This window comes from Arvicanthis niloticus, chromosome 9 (assembly GCF_011762505.2).
Source record: "Arvicanthis niloticus isolate mArvNil1 chromosome 9, mArvNil1.pat.X, whole genome shotgun sequence".
Taxonomy (NCBI): domain Eukaryota; kingdom Metazoa; phylum Chordata; class Mammalia; order Rodentia; family Muridae; genus Arvicanthis; species Arvicanthis niloticus.
This window is the reverse complement of record NC_047666.1, coordinates 46497720-46512602: the sequence shown is the minus strand read 5'-3', so window position 1 is coordinate 46512602 and position 14883 is coordinate 46497720. Positions and strand designations below refer to the sequence as shown.

The 14883-nt window shown below is 39.7% G+C and overlaps 1 pseudogene; it reads right to left on the bottom strand.

Moving 5' to 3' along the window:
• Positions 1-3741: 3741 nt before the first annotated feature.
• LOC117715725 (actin, cytoplasmic 1-like) lies at positions 3742-4821 on the bottom strand (annotated as a pseudogene).
• Between the last annotated feature and the right edge of the window lie 10062 nt (positions 4822-14883).

Genomic DNA, 14883 nt, shown 5'->3' with positions numbered 1-14883 from the left:
CCAGATAAGGCATCCTCTTCTATATATGCAGCTGGAGCCATGGGTCTCTCCACGTGTTCTCTTTGGTTGGTGGCTTAGTCCCTGGGAGTTCTGTAGGGGGGGTCCAGTTAGTTGATATGGAGTTGCAATCCCCTTCAGCTTCTTCAGTCCTTCCCCTAACTCTTCCATTGGTGTTCCCAGGCTCAGTCTGATGTTTGGCTATGTCTGTATCTGCCTTAGATGCTGGCAGAGCCTCTCAGAGGACAGCAATACTAGGTTTCTGTCTGGGAACATTTCTTGGCATCAGCAGTAGTGTCTGGGCTTGATGTCTGCAGATGAGATAAATCCTAAAATGGAGCAGTCTCTGAATGGCCTTTCCTTCAGTTTCTGCTCCATTTTTGTGGTATTTCCTTTAGACAGTAACAGTTCTGGGTTAAAAATTGTTTACTACTTCTAACCTGGTCAACCCACTTTTACTCTTGTTATATTGAACCTATTGTATTGTCTTTCACTGATCTTCCCTAAAATATGTTTGATCAAACCACTCATGTATGATGATCAAAAGGGCAGAGTAGGAATTTTTTAGTTTCATATAAAATGATGTCATGGCTAGACCAGAATTCTGTTCCCTGCCATGGCTTATAGCATGAGATATTCAGATGTAGACTAGAGTTTGCTTTGTGTTGTAATTATCCATTCTTTCCTTTACCCCTGGCCATGCCTTTTCTGTGTTCAGCATTAACTCCCAAGCCCACAGCTCTATCTCCTTCTTACCTCAGTAGCCCACCCACGTGGAACACCTGTCATTTTTCCAGATTCAGTTCAAGCAGAGCTGGTACTATCTCTGTGTTACCATCCCCCAGTGGGGGCAGAATTCACATCTGCATCTGATTCTGTGAAGAATAGAGATCACCTCATGTATACTAAGAAAAACAAAAGTTTTGTTAACTTCTTTTTTCACACTTTTGTGTCGTGTCTAATTTAGATTAAAATTATTTTCTCTGAGTTATTAATCCGATTCTTGAATGTATCCAATTCATCTAGATATGTCTATGATCTCTAATCCAAATAAACCTCAAAGTCAGTTTACCTTTTACTGTTAGTCTTAGATCCTATTCTGGGTCCTACTTCTTATAGACTCACGTGTGCTGACCAAATTTTGTCCAGTGCAAGAGGAGGGATGTTCCAGTGTGTTAGGAAATCCAAGAATAGATTGCAGAGCATCCACACATGCTCTTTGCTTATGGCTGGCAAAATCCAGCCACAGTAGGTGGCAAAATTCTGCATGATGATGGCAGAGAAAGTGGCTCACACGAACAAGGTGTTTGCTCAGCACTTGTGGAATACAGAATATCCTTTCTTCTTTGGGACATTTGAATCAGGTTGCATACCCCTAAGCAGAATATACTGAAATCTGGAAATTCTCTCAAATTCAAAACTTCCCTAAGCATGGCCACACTGCCTTCGATGAAACACTCTATGACTCGCCTCCAATGACAGGCCACAGGTGCACTAAAAGCATTTGCAGAACTAACTTTGTGTGTAAGTATATAGGAGACATAAGTTAATTTTGTGTCTAGAATTGGATCCCATACCCAGGATATCTCATTATCATATATACAAATTTTTAAAAATCGGAATCACTTCCAATTTCAAGCATTTTGGATAGGAGATGGTTGTTCTGTAATTCACTTTACTGTAGAGTGACAGTGAGAGCAGACCTCTGTTTTCATCTCTGGCTCTGAGAGCCTTCACAACTGTTTCAATGGCATTTTCCTGAGATGCACAGGATTGGAGCACCTTGCTACCTTTAAATTTGTGCCATTTTTTCCCTTATCATAGAAACACTGAGAAATAATTCACACAGTACTCTGACCTAACATGCTTCTGTGTTTATTATAAAACACGAACAAGACTGCTATATTTTTTGTAAGAAATGGATCTAGGATTTTTTTTCCTAATTTTTATTCAGGCTGTGTGGCACTAAATTTTGAGATGACAGTCCTTTCTTCATTGGATTACCTTTTTGTCTTTGTCAGGGTCTACTCAACTATATATGTGAAGACTTGAATTGTTGACTCTTAATATATTTCATTGGTCTATACTCTATTTTATGATATCTTTGTACTGCTTTGGTTTTTCCTATAGGAAGGTACATTTGGAATCTTTGGAATCATGTATGCTAAGTCATCTTGCTTCATTCCCAGGGAGATATAGCCCTGGGAATTGCTACAGTGCTTGCCTTGTAAGCATGTCACCCTGAGTTGGAATACTTAGCATCCAACATACAGAGTAGAGTGTGACAGTGCATCCATGTAATCTTTGCTGGACGGTGGGGACAGGAGGGCCTTGTTGGCCAGCTGGTCTAGTTGAATTTAGCGAGAGACTCGGTCTCAAAATCTAGGATGGAAACCAATAGACTATGACACTTGTGTCAACTTACAGCACTCATCTGTGTGACCTGCACATGCACATATGAGTATGTAAACACATATATACCCCACACATATAAACACATCGTTAAAAGCTTTATCTATATTCCTTAAACCAACTATCTTTTACCTTCCTGATCTCCAAATCATATAACCTTCATATAACTCATAGCAGAGCTTCTCAGAATGTAGTGGGAACTTGTTGGAACTGGAAATACTTAGGCCTCGCTGCAGATGGTTTGAGACTAGAGGTCTCAACCACCTGAGTTTTAACAAGATCTCCAGCTGATGTTGGTGGCCGTTGACGCTTCAGAAGCACTGACAGGGAGCATTTTTCTACTCCAGAGTTGAGAAAGCATTTTCTGTGAGGTACCAGAAAGTGAACATTTTAAGGTTTATAGTTCATTCTGTTTGTATTAACTATACAACAGGTAAAAAATGAGCATGGTCGTGTTCCAATGTAACTGTTTGCACTATCACATGGTGAGTGAGTCCGTCCGTCCGCAGACCACAGTTTGCTAGCCTGTGCTGTGTTTCAGTCTCTGTTCTCCCACATCACAAACCCTGGCATTTGTCCCATTCTTGTTGGAAACCTGTTGTTGCCATTGTTTTACCCCCCCCCCCCTTCCCAGTTACCGTAGGAGACTTTTCTTTTTCTTTTCACAATGATGTGTTGCTGGGGCCCAATGTTCTCACTGAACAGTAGCACATCAAAACTTGTCATTTCTTACGGACTTGAGTACAAAAAACCTTATGCAAATTAAAAGGAGGAACACACTTGCAGGCATGTCAGTACCAACATTTTCAGCTCAAGGCAAGAAACAACCCATGGTGGTCAAAAGGGAAAAAAAAACCTGAATGGAAACTAGATCCTAAGGCTTGTACTTTCCCACCCAGTTAGACCAGCAAGATGGAAGTAGGGATTAGTTCAGGAACCATTGCCAGCCTTGGGAAATCCTGGACGTCTACTGTTGGTTAATACCCCGCACATACCACTACATGCTATTCTCACAGATCTACCAGGCTGGGGATTTCCCTTCCACAGCATGTTCTCCCCAGCTACTAAGTGACCAAGCCACATGGACTAAGGACTAAATCAAGACATGCACAGGGTATTAAACATGTACCAAGGGAACAGATAACTTGAATACAAGGTGAAAAATCAGCAACAGGTTCTACTACCCAGTGCTGATATCAGATGCAAGCTTCAAGCACGAATTTCTTTTCAAAGGCTTATTCAAGTTTTATGAATTAAGCATGACGTGTGTACATTTGCCAGGGTAAATCAATACTTCAGAATCAGCCCATGTAACATATGCCTGGCACTTGCTCAGTCCACCCAGAAGCATTTACAATGGATAGTGAAGGGGTCCAATTCATCATACTCTGGCTTGCTGATCCACATCTGCTGGAAGGTGGACAGCAAGGCCAGGATGAAGTCACCAATCCACATTACATGCCCTCCCGGGGAATAGTGATCTTCATTGTGCTGCATGCTTGGGCTGTGATCTCCTGCACCCTGTCAGCAATGCCTGGTTACATGGTGGCACCACCAGACAGCACTGTATTGGCCTTCAGGTCCTTGTGGATGTCCACATCATACTTTATGATGGAGTTGAAGGTGGTCTCATGGATGATGCCATAGGACTCTATGCCTAGGAAGGAAGGCTGGGGAGAATGTCTGGAAACCAGACCACTCATTGCCTATGATGGTCATCTTCCCATCAGGTAGCTCATAGCTCTTCCTTTCAAAGAGAAGAAAGATGCAGCAATAGACATTTCTTGCTCAAAATCTAGGGCAACATGGCACAACTTTCTTTAATGTGCTAGAATTTCCAGCTCAGCCATGGTGGTAACGCTGTAGCCTCATCAGCTTTAGTCAGGATCTTCATGAGGCAGTCTGTTAGGTCCTGGCCAGCCAGGTCCACAAGCAAGATCGCATGGGGAAGGGTTTAGCTCTCCTAGATGGGGACTGTGTGTGACTCCATCACCAGAGTCCATGACAATGCCAGTAGGGCTCCCAGATGCATACAAGGACAGCACCACCTGAATGGCCATGTACATGGCTGGGGTATTGAAGGTTTCAAACATTGTCTGCATCATCGTCAGTTAGATTTTGAGTTCAGGGGGAGGATTGATCAGAAGTACGAGGTGTTTCTCAGGGGCCAACATTTGTTGTAGAAGGTATGGTACCAGATCTTCTCCATGTCATCCCAGTTGGTGACAATGCCATGTTTGTTAGGATACTTTAGGCTCAGGATATCCCTCTTGCTCTGGGCCTTGTCACCTACGCACGGAGGAGTCTTTTTGGCCTATGCCTACCATGATGCCCTGGTATCAGGAGTTCTTGATGATGGAAGAAAACACATCCCTGAGGGGTGGTACTGCCAAGAAAGCCAGATTTGCACATGCCAGAGCCATTGTCAAAGATGAGTGTGGCAATTTCTTCATCCTTTGCAGTCAGTGAAGGCTGGGGTGGCAGAACAGCAAAAGACACACACACACACAGGACAGGCTGGTGGCAGAGTGTGAGCATTTTTGAGCCTTTCTTAATACTTCTAATGGAAGTCCTTCTGGCAAAAAACAAGACTACTTTTGGCAATTTTTTTTCAATGCAGACGTCAGATAATTTTCATGCTATACAAAGGTTTCTTGTACTTATGTTGAAATCCGGTGTCTTTGACTCATTCTAGTTAGCCCTTAGTGCTGGCAAGTTGTATGTGCCTTTAGTTTTAAAAGCCAGTGGTTTGTCATTTACCCCCATTCTTTAGCACCTTTAAATTCTTCAGGATGTCTTCACTCTACAGGATCTTTTTAATCTCTGTGGTTTCTGGGCATTAAAGGAGGTATTAATGATGATTATATTAATTTACTAAGGTTGCCATGGAAAAGTACCCCACACTGGAAGGTTGAAAATAATAGAAATTTGAAGTAAAATTTCAGAGGCCAGAACTTCAAAATCAGTTTCTGTCAAGTCATGGTCGTTCTGGTGGCTTTTTCATTTTGCCTCTTTTTTTTTTTTTTTTTTTTTGATTATATTTAACTGACAAATAAAATTGTGTATATTAACCAGGCATAATGGCACACTCCTTTAATCCCAGCACTTGAGAGGCAGAGGCATGTGAGTCTTTTAGTTCATGGCTAGCCTGGTCTATAGAACAAGTTCTAAGACAGGAAAGGCTATACAAAGAAACCATGTCTTGAACCCCACCTCCCAATTGTACATATTTACACTGTACAACATAGCATTTTGAAATGGATAAATTGGCCCATTATAAATTACTTCATGTACCATTACTTGTGGTAAAAAATATTTAAAATCTACTATTAGCTATTCCAAGATACAAGGATTGCTGTTAATTATACTTTACACGTGGCACAAAAGCTTTTTACACTTACTTTTGAAACTTTATGTCCTTTAAACATTGTTCCCAGCTCCCCTGCCCAGTTTCTGGTTATAACCATGATATGCTTGGGTACCATCAGTTAAAGTTTTAAAGGTTTTGTGTACAACCAAGACCACTCCCCATGCATTTCCATGCTTGACTTACTTCACTTACCATAATATCTTCCAGATACATTTATGATGTTAAAAAAACAACTGAGTTTATCTCTCTTTTGTGAATATTTGCTTTTGTTTTTAAAGTGTGTGTGTGTGTGTTTCTGTATGCATGTGTACATATGAGTGCAGGTACTCACAAAGTCCAGAAAACAGCATTGGGTACCCTGGATGGGGAATTAACAGGCAGTTGTGAGCTGCTCAGCATGGATGCCAAGCACTGAACTTTGGTCCTCTGCAAGAACAGCAAGCCCTCTTATTTTCAGATACATATTTCCAACCTGGGAAAGGATAGCTTGTCTTCACATAGGACAATGGAACCCAGGTATTTCACACAACAGGAAGGGTTACTCACCACTATGCTAAGGAGGGTGGTCCTTTTCTTTTAGGGCAGAAAGATGTTCTGCTGTGTTTGTGACTATTTTCTGTTGTTGACTAGGTTAATTGTGTTATTTTGATATTGTGATTATCCTAGAATGGACCTTGTAACTTCAGGTACCTCTGAGATATATTTATTTTATTTTTTTTGGAAAATGACTAGTGGGATTTTGAAGATATATATATATAATATTTTTGTATTTCTCAAGAACTTTCATTCTGTTTTTTAATGGTTTCTCTCATTTTCTTACCATCAGGGTTCCTTTTTCTCCCATGCCAGCATGGATTGTTTGTTTTTTGAATAATAGCTTTTCTCACAGGAGTGAGGTGATACCACAGTATGGTGTTTTAATTTTCACTTGTCAGTTGCTAAGTAATGTTAAGCTTCTTTTCCCAAACCTGCTAAACGATTTTATTTTTATTTTTTTCTGAAATGCCTATTGTAACTGGGCTATTTATTTCATTGTAATTGAGATGCATGATATTCATTTTGCATTTTGAATATTTATCTCTTATCAAATACATAGATTGATGATATTTTCCATACTTAGTGGCTTATCTCATTGCTCTACTGATTGGTTCTTTTGCTATATATTAGCTTTTTAGTTCAATATAATTCCATTTGTTGAGTTTTACTTGAACTACTTAAGCTTCCTATATCTAAAGGACTCTTGCTTAGATAAGTGCTATGTAGATTTTCTTCTAGCTGTTTTATAATTTCTCCTTTTACCTGCACAAATTTAATTCATTTTGAATTGACTTTTGTAGCCACTGTGTGATAAAGTTCTAACTTTATTTTTCTGTATGCCTGATTCCATTTGCTAGAAACCATTTCCTATTGTGTGCTCTTTTTTTGCACAATTCCCTTGTCATCAGGATGAGTGAATTTATTTCTAGACTCCCAACTTTGTTCTATGTGTTTGCCTTTAGTGTCATGCTGTTTTGAGTACAGTAGCTTTGTAGTATGTTTTTCCATTAATGTATTTACTTTACATCCCAAGCACAGCACCCTTCTTCCCCCCAGGCCTCCCCTCACAGTTCCTTACCCTCTTTCTTCCCTTCACTTCTGAGAAGGAGGAGGTTCCCCTAGGTACTAACCCACACTGACACCTCAAGTCCTAGCAGTACTAGGCATATCCTCTCCTGCTGAAGCCAGACAAGGCAACCCAGTTAGGGGAACAGGATACTCAGGGATGCAACAGAGTCAGGGTAAGCCCCTGCTGCACTTATTGGGGGACCCACACAAAGACCAAGCTGTACCTTTACAGCATATGTGTGTGGGGGCTAGGTCCAGCCTGTGCTCGCTTTTTGTTTACTGGCTGAGTTTCTGGGAGCCCCCAAGAGTCCAGGTTAGTTGACTCTGTTGGTCTTCCTGTGGAGTTTCTATCTCCTCCTGCGACTGCCATCCTACCCCCAACTCTTCCACCAGACTCCCAGAGCTCCATCCAGTGTTGGGGATAGTATGTTTTAAGTTAGGTCCTGTGAGGTTTCTAGCTTTGCATTTTTGTTCAAGATTACATTAGCTTTTAATGATTACTTTTGATTTAGAAAAAGTAATTTGATTTTTTTTTCTGTTTCTGTGAATAAAAATAGATATTTTGGTAGAGATTCTTTCCCCTTCTGGATCCCGTTGTTGGACGGCAACCTCTGTCTTACAGATGCAGTTACTCTTGAAGTCCTTGCTCTTTTTGTAGCTTTCTGTCACTTCCCCTCTGAGTGTGCCACCAGTCAAATTTCCCCCTTTTGTGAGGAATCTACTAGTATTAAATTGAGATTCTTGGGCTGGTGAGATGGCTCAGTGGTTAAGAACACTGACTGTTCTTCTGGAGGTCATGAGTTCTAATCCCAGCAACCACATGGTGGCTCACAACCATCTGTAATGAGATCTGATGCCCTCTTGTGGGGTATCTGAAGACAGCAACAATGTACTTATAATAAATAAATTTTTTAAAAAATTGAGATTCTTGTGATTTCTGCAATTTTTTAAATAAAATCATGTGCACAAATACTAGAGAGTCATAAATTCAGTGTATTGATGAATAAAAATCAAACCATAACAGTAATGAAAGAATGAATACATCAAGGTTTAGCAATGGTTGCTTCATCTAGACTCTTCAGATATGAATTTGTAAGGATTATCTTTCTACTCATTATAATATGTAATGTTTAGTGCTGGGAAAGGTATACAGAAACTACTGTCTTAATTTAGGAGAATAGATTATGGTTAGGATTTAATAATCTTTTTTTTTCCTTAAGAGAGAAAATTATTATTTTTGTAAAAAATGTTAGAAGGGTCTTAAGTTAGCAACAGAAACTACAACTTCTTGGAACAATATCCGACAGAGTTGCTGATGGAGAGTATTTGTTCAGTATGGTGTTTAATCTCCAGTAACAATATGACTAGATTGGTATCACCATGGAAACACACCTTTTGTTGTTTCTATGAGACTGCTTACAGAAAAGTTAACAAATGAGAGAAGAACCACTCTGGAGGTGGGCAGCAGAATCTGTGGGGTGAAGTTCCAGGAGGAATCAAAAGGAGAAGATGATGTGAGCACTAACTAGCATGCATCTCTCTGTGCTTCCTGACTGGGACACAGTATAACCAGTGACCTATTCTTACCGTTGTAGAAATAATTGCTGCTATGTTCCCCACCATGACAGAGCAAACCATACAAACCATTACAAATGCTTTCTTCTTTAAGTTGCTTCTTTCTTTCTCCCCCATCTCATGTATGTATGTCATGTATTCATGTGCATGCTCATGTATTTAAGCTTGTGTGCTTGTGTGGAAACCAGAGGTTTACTTCAATGTCTTCCTCAATTGTCTCTCCACAATTTTTTTAGACATAGAGTAATCGCCTATAACTGAACTTGAGGCTTAATGTTTTACATAGGCTGGCTGTTCAGTGAGCCTCTGGGATCCACCTAACTCTGTCCACCAGCACTGGGATTGCAGGTGCATGCAAACAGACCTGGCTCTTTTACAGGTGCTGGGAATCCAGATGTTTGTGCCACAAACACTTTGCCTGCCAAGCCTTCACTGTCTCTTCACTTGCTTATTGTCAGTTCACAACACTAGGGAATACCTAACATGTAACATGTAAGCATGCCCAGTACATAGAAGGAGTATCCAGAGTGGAGGTGCAGATACTCATCCTTATTAACAATAGCTGTCATTTGTTAAGGTGAGCTAAGAACTTCATTTGCATCTTATTGGGATACCCCAACACTGGATACAAACATGTTTTTCATTATATAAATGAATCTTAAATGAGGTCAAGTATGACGGTACTCATTCAGTGTTGTGATAAAAACACAAAGCACAGATCCCAACTTAAACTAATTTGGAAGCTCAGTAAAAAAAAATAATTAAAATTTTTTACTTATTCACTTTATATTTTGCTCACTGGTCCTGTCCCGGTCACCCCCGCTCAGAATTCTTCCCTCCCCTTCTTGTCTGATTGGTTGGGCCCCCTGGGTATCCCCGTACTCTGGCACTTCAATTCTCTTTGAGACTAAGTACTTCCTGCTCCACTGAGGCCAGACAAGACAGTCCAGCTAGAAGAACATACCTTATCTACAGACAGTAGCCCCTGCTCCAGTTGTTCAGGACCCACATGAAGACCAAGATGCACATCTGCTATATATACTGTATACATATGTTTGTTTTAAATTACTGTGCTTTTTAAAAATCTCAATTTGATATTCCTTTGATAACACATTTATTGAATCCTAACATGTAACATTTTAATGATTAGTACTTTGGAGATAGCCTCTGCTGTTGAGCAGATGTGGTGCTGGGGAGAACCAATCTTTTTGTCTTGTGTTTTGTTTCATGAAAAATGGTTCAAAACTCTCGGCTAAAAATTGCATATTAATTCATGGGCAAATCAGTGTCACTGGTCACTTTTAATCAGGGTAGAGACATGATTAAATGATTTGGGAGCTATGTATTGTGTTCAGTATGTCTTAGAGATTTTTGTCCACCAATTTCAAAATCTTGTGTTTTTTTTATATTTATTTTCTATTAGTGGTTCTTAACCTTCCTAATGCTGTGACCCTTTACTACAGTTCCTCATGTTGTGGTAACATCCAACCATACAATTATTTTCATTACTCCTTCATAACTGTAATTTTGCTATTGTTATGAGTTGTAATATAAACATGCTCTATGCAGAATATCTGATACGTGACCTCTGTTGAAGTTATGACTCACAGGCTGAGAACCACTGGTCTATATGATGATTATGACCATATTTGGGAAGGAAGGAAGTTCTTAATTATCATTTATAGTTGGATAGCTCAGACTAAAGGTATAAAAATTTTCACATCGTAGACTTGTTGAAAGTAGTGGCTCTATCTATTAACTAGATAATGATTGTTGCATTTCAAACTTCTATAACTACAATAAATATAGATGTGAGAGATGAGGTAGAGCCAGGAACATGGAGACCATTGTGCTCCACTGTTGTATATTGTACTTCATGCTGGCTGCTCTGACAGAAAGTAGCAGACAGATGACCTCTCTGCCTCTCCCCTAGATATGAATAATATTTTCCAAAAAGACTTATTGCCTTTCCATTCTCAGAAAAATGCAGGTCAGATCCCAGGCCCTGCCTCTGTGACCTTTTCTCTGTGCTCCTTGCAGAAGAAGTGAACAGAGTGTGTTATCTGATTTGTCATTTCTGTCACCAAGCCATTGTCACATAGTCTATGGTGTTGACAGTTTTGCTAGTTTTTTGCTTGGCCTCTCTCAGGTGGAGCAAGGCATAGGTTAGCATCCCTACTCAGAACACACGACATCTAAAATGCTTCAAAAGCTGAAATCTTTTATATATTAATGCGATGGAACAAATAGAAATTTACATGCCTTACTTCATATGATGTCATAATATGGGCACATTAGAATATTGTATAAAATTATTTTTAGGCTATGTGCTTTAGGTATATATAATACATACACAGATTTTATGTTTAGACATGGGTCCGATTCCCGAAATATCTCATGATATATGAAAATATTCTAAAATCTAAAAAAAAATCCAAATTCTGATACAAAGCATACCTGATAACGAATATTTCATATATAGAGGAGTGATTGTGTTCTATGGCAAGGCTGCTTCATAAATAGGAATGTATAACCATTGTCAGTCTTTTATAGAATAATTCATAGAAATATAAAGGATGATGGAAACTATTTTATTTTATCTGTGTAGATGTTTTGCGTTCACAAATGTGAAGCATGTGTGTGCCTGGTGCTTGCTGAGTTCAAAGAGGATATTGGAACCCTTGGACCAGAACCAGGAATAGTGACCCACCATGTGGTTACATGGCATTGAATCTCGGTCCCCTACAAGAACAAGCGCTTTTAACCATGGAACCGTCTCTCCAGGCCCCGTTTTTATTGTGTTTGTTGTTGTTGTAACAAGCTTTCATATGCCCCAGAGTAGCCTCAGACTTATAAAATAGCTGAGGCTGACCTTGAATTCTTGATCCATAGCAAGTGAAATCAATGCTTTTAAATAATTTCTTGAACTTCCCTGCTTCGGGTACCAGGAAGGGATAAAGGTCCTGAGAACACAGTAGGTGATGTATAGCTTCATTATAGAAACATTTTTAGGGGCTTGGTTCTTACAACTAATAAAGCTTATGGCAGGATGGAGGTTTTCAGTTCTGGAGTCTGTGTCTCTTGTAACAAAGGCAGTCACTAAGATGTTTTTCTTTTTTTAAATGGGAAAGACTTGAAATCCTCACTGGCTTTTGTTGACAGACTGGATAACAAATCATATAGACACAAGCAATGGAAGAAAAATTAAGCTGGGAGTAAGTTATCCTGGTAATTCAAGGGTAGGAAATTGGGAAGAACAACTCATTGGACCCAGGACTTGGGGGATCGGGGTGTCAGTATTCAGTGATTTGAGTAATTTCGAGAAAGTGGCTAGGAAGATTGTAATACCATAAAACAAAGAGGTAAGCCATTAAGAAGAGAATCATGGGCTAGAGAGGTGGTTCAGATGCTAAGAGTACTGGCTATTCTTCCTAAAGGACCCTAGTTCAATTCCCAGCATCACATGAGAGCTTACATCAGTCCCGAGGTATCTTCTGGCTTCTGTGGGCACTGCATACATGCATTACACAGACAGCCATGTATGCCAAACAACCCCACATATAAAATAATAAGACAAATAACTAAAATAAAAAAAGAAGAGAATCACATTTTTCCTGCAGGAAGTGGACAAAGTAGATGATGACCATGCTGGGGGTATCTCACTACAAGCTCACAGATAATAGTCTATTTGTAAAGCATCCTAAAGGCTGTCAAGTGTTAATACTATGTGTGAGCAGGGAAGGAGGATAAGCCCTTTCTTTTGCTGTGGTTAGTAGCTTAAAGCAAGTAAAGTGCACACTCAAAGAATTAGCCCAGGGTTGAAGTAAAGAAATGAGTTGGAGATATTTGTGATGTCAAACAGTTTGGTATTGTTCTGAGAGATCCCCATGACAAGACTAAATGTCATGGGATTAGATGGACTGGGCTCACTGAAGAGCAAGGGGGTTATTGATTAGTTCATAGCTAGTAGAATGGAAAGTAAGAGATTGCCTTCTCTACCCTAGATGTCATAAGCACTAAAACAGGCAGCCAGAAAGATACCTAAGATTTCAGTCTGTGCTATTTGCAAGTAGGAACTGATTCAGTGGGCTTGTTTTCACAGACAGACTCTGGCTGATTAAATATTAAATCGTTTTATCGAGTTGTTAGTGAACACAGTTTAGTTGTAAAGGCTGAGAAGTTGTGATCCAGGTCAAAGTCACACCATAAAACATTAGATGAGAAAGTACCTGCCGGTGGATACCGCTGAGTATGGGAAGCCAGTTTGTACAGCTGATGTTTCTTGCACATAGCCTGCACATAGCAATGTATTACTAGCAGGAAAAAAGTAACCCTTTACCTCTTTTTGTTGTCGTTGCTTCAAAAGTATCTGAATCTGTTTTTGTTATGGGAATAACAGCTGCCTGTGGCAAGATAGTTGGAGAAAGCAAGTATATGACATAGTTAGCTATTATGGAAGAGGCATTTTTTTCTCCCTGACCCACATTAGGACTTAAGTGAAAGTTTCTCTAAACCCAGGAGGCCCCAAGAACTGGCCTATGTGTCCTATTCTTTTTCTATGTTGTAAACTCACAGGATTCCTTGGCCTATAAGCTCCTGCACACTGTGTTACTAGGGAGGGGTTTGCTTCTAAAGTCAGGAAGTCAACTCCTCTATTACAAAAGAATGTCTCATGCTAGAAGCTACAGTTCCAGCCCAGGTCTTAATATGATGATCGATCCTTAATGTTTTCCCAGATAGATACTCTGCTCCTCCAGGTGAAAGTCACTCAAGAGCCTTTCAAATCGTCCTTTTGAAATAATCGAATATAAAAGCAAAAGGTTTATTTCATCTCAGTGAAGTTCCAAAAATCATTTCTCTTCTTGAGTTCACACAGGTGTCTTTACCTGCTGACCACAGGGAAATTTTCAGAGGTCTTACTTAAGTCGCACTCTTAGAAAGTCAAAGAAAGCTGCAATTTTGATGTGTCTAGAATTGAGAAGGGGTGGTTGCTGAGCCACTGGCGAGCTGGTGAGCTGGCTCCTAGAAAAGCTCCTATTTGATTTGATTTTTATTTGCTGCTTAGGATCAAACCTCAGGCTTTGTACGTGCTTAGCATGTATTCCATTAGTGAGTGACACCCCTGAAAATGTCAGTCTTGAAATGTGGAGCAGTCTGTTTTCAACAGTAGACAGCATATAGCATTAAATTAGTCAACCAACAAAGCAAGCAATCAACCAATCAACTACACACAAAATGTGTGTCTGTATATGTGTTTGTGTGTATATGCATATAAGCATGCATTGTGTGTGTGTATATATATGTGTGTGTGTGCATGTGTGTGTATGTGTATGCATGTGTGTGTGTGTTTGTGTGCGTGTGTAAGCAAGCCAGAGACTGTCATAATCTGTTTATTATTTACCTACATCAATTTTTGAAACAGGGTCACTTACCTCACTGGAGATCATCACTTTGTATAGACTGGCTGGCCCACAGGCTCCATGGATCCTCCTGCCTCCTTCTTCCCAGTGCTGAGATTATGGTAATGTGTCTCTGTGCTAGGCTTTAACATGGATTTTGATTATCAGAAATCAGTGTCTCAAACATTCGTTGGCAAGCACTTTACTAACTGAACCATCTTCCGAGCACGTAATAAATGTATGTATATGCATAATATCTATTTTTTTAATGTGAGACAGTATAGGCCCATGGGGGGGGAAAAGATTTTGATTTAATTTATGACAAACAGTGTTGTCATTGAAAACATAGGTAATTACGATAAACCTCATTTATTCATTCACCCATTAAATTCACCTGTCAAGGAAATTCAGAAGTTCCTACCTTGAAGACTAGTGACAAAGATCAAATGACATGATGTAAGGAAAGTGATTGGTGTATCTTAAATACTCTATCACAAGTATCTGTATTAATTCATGTTAGAGTAG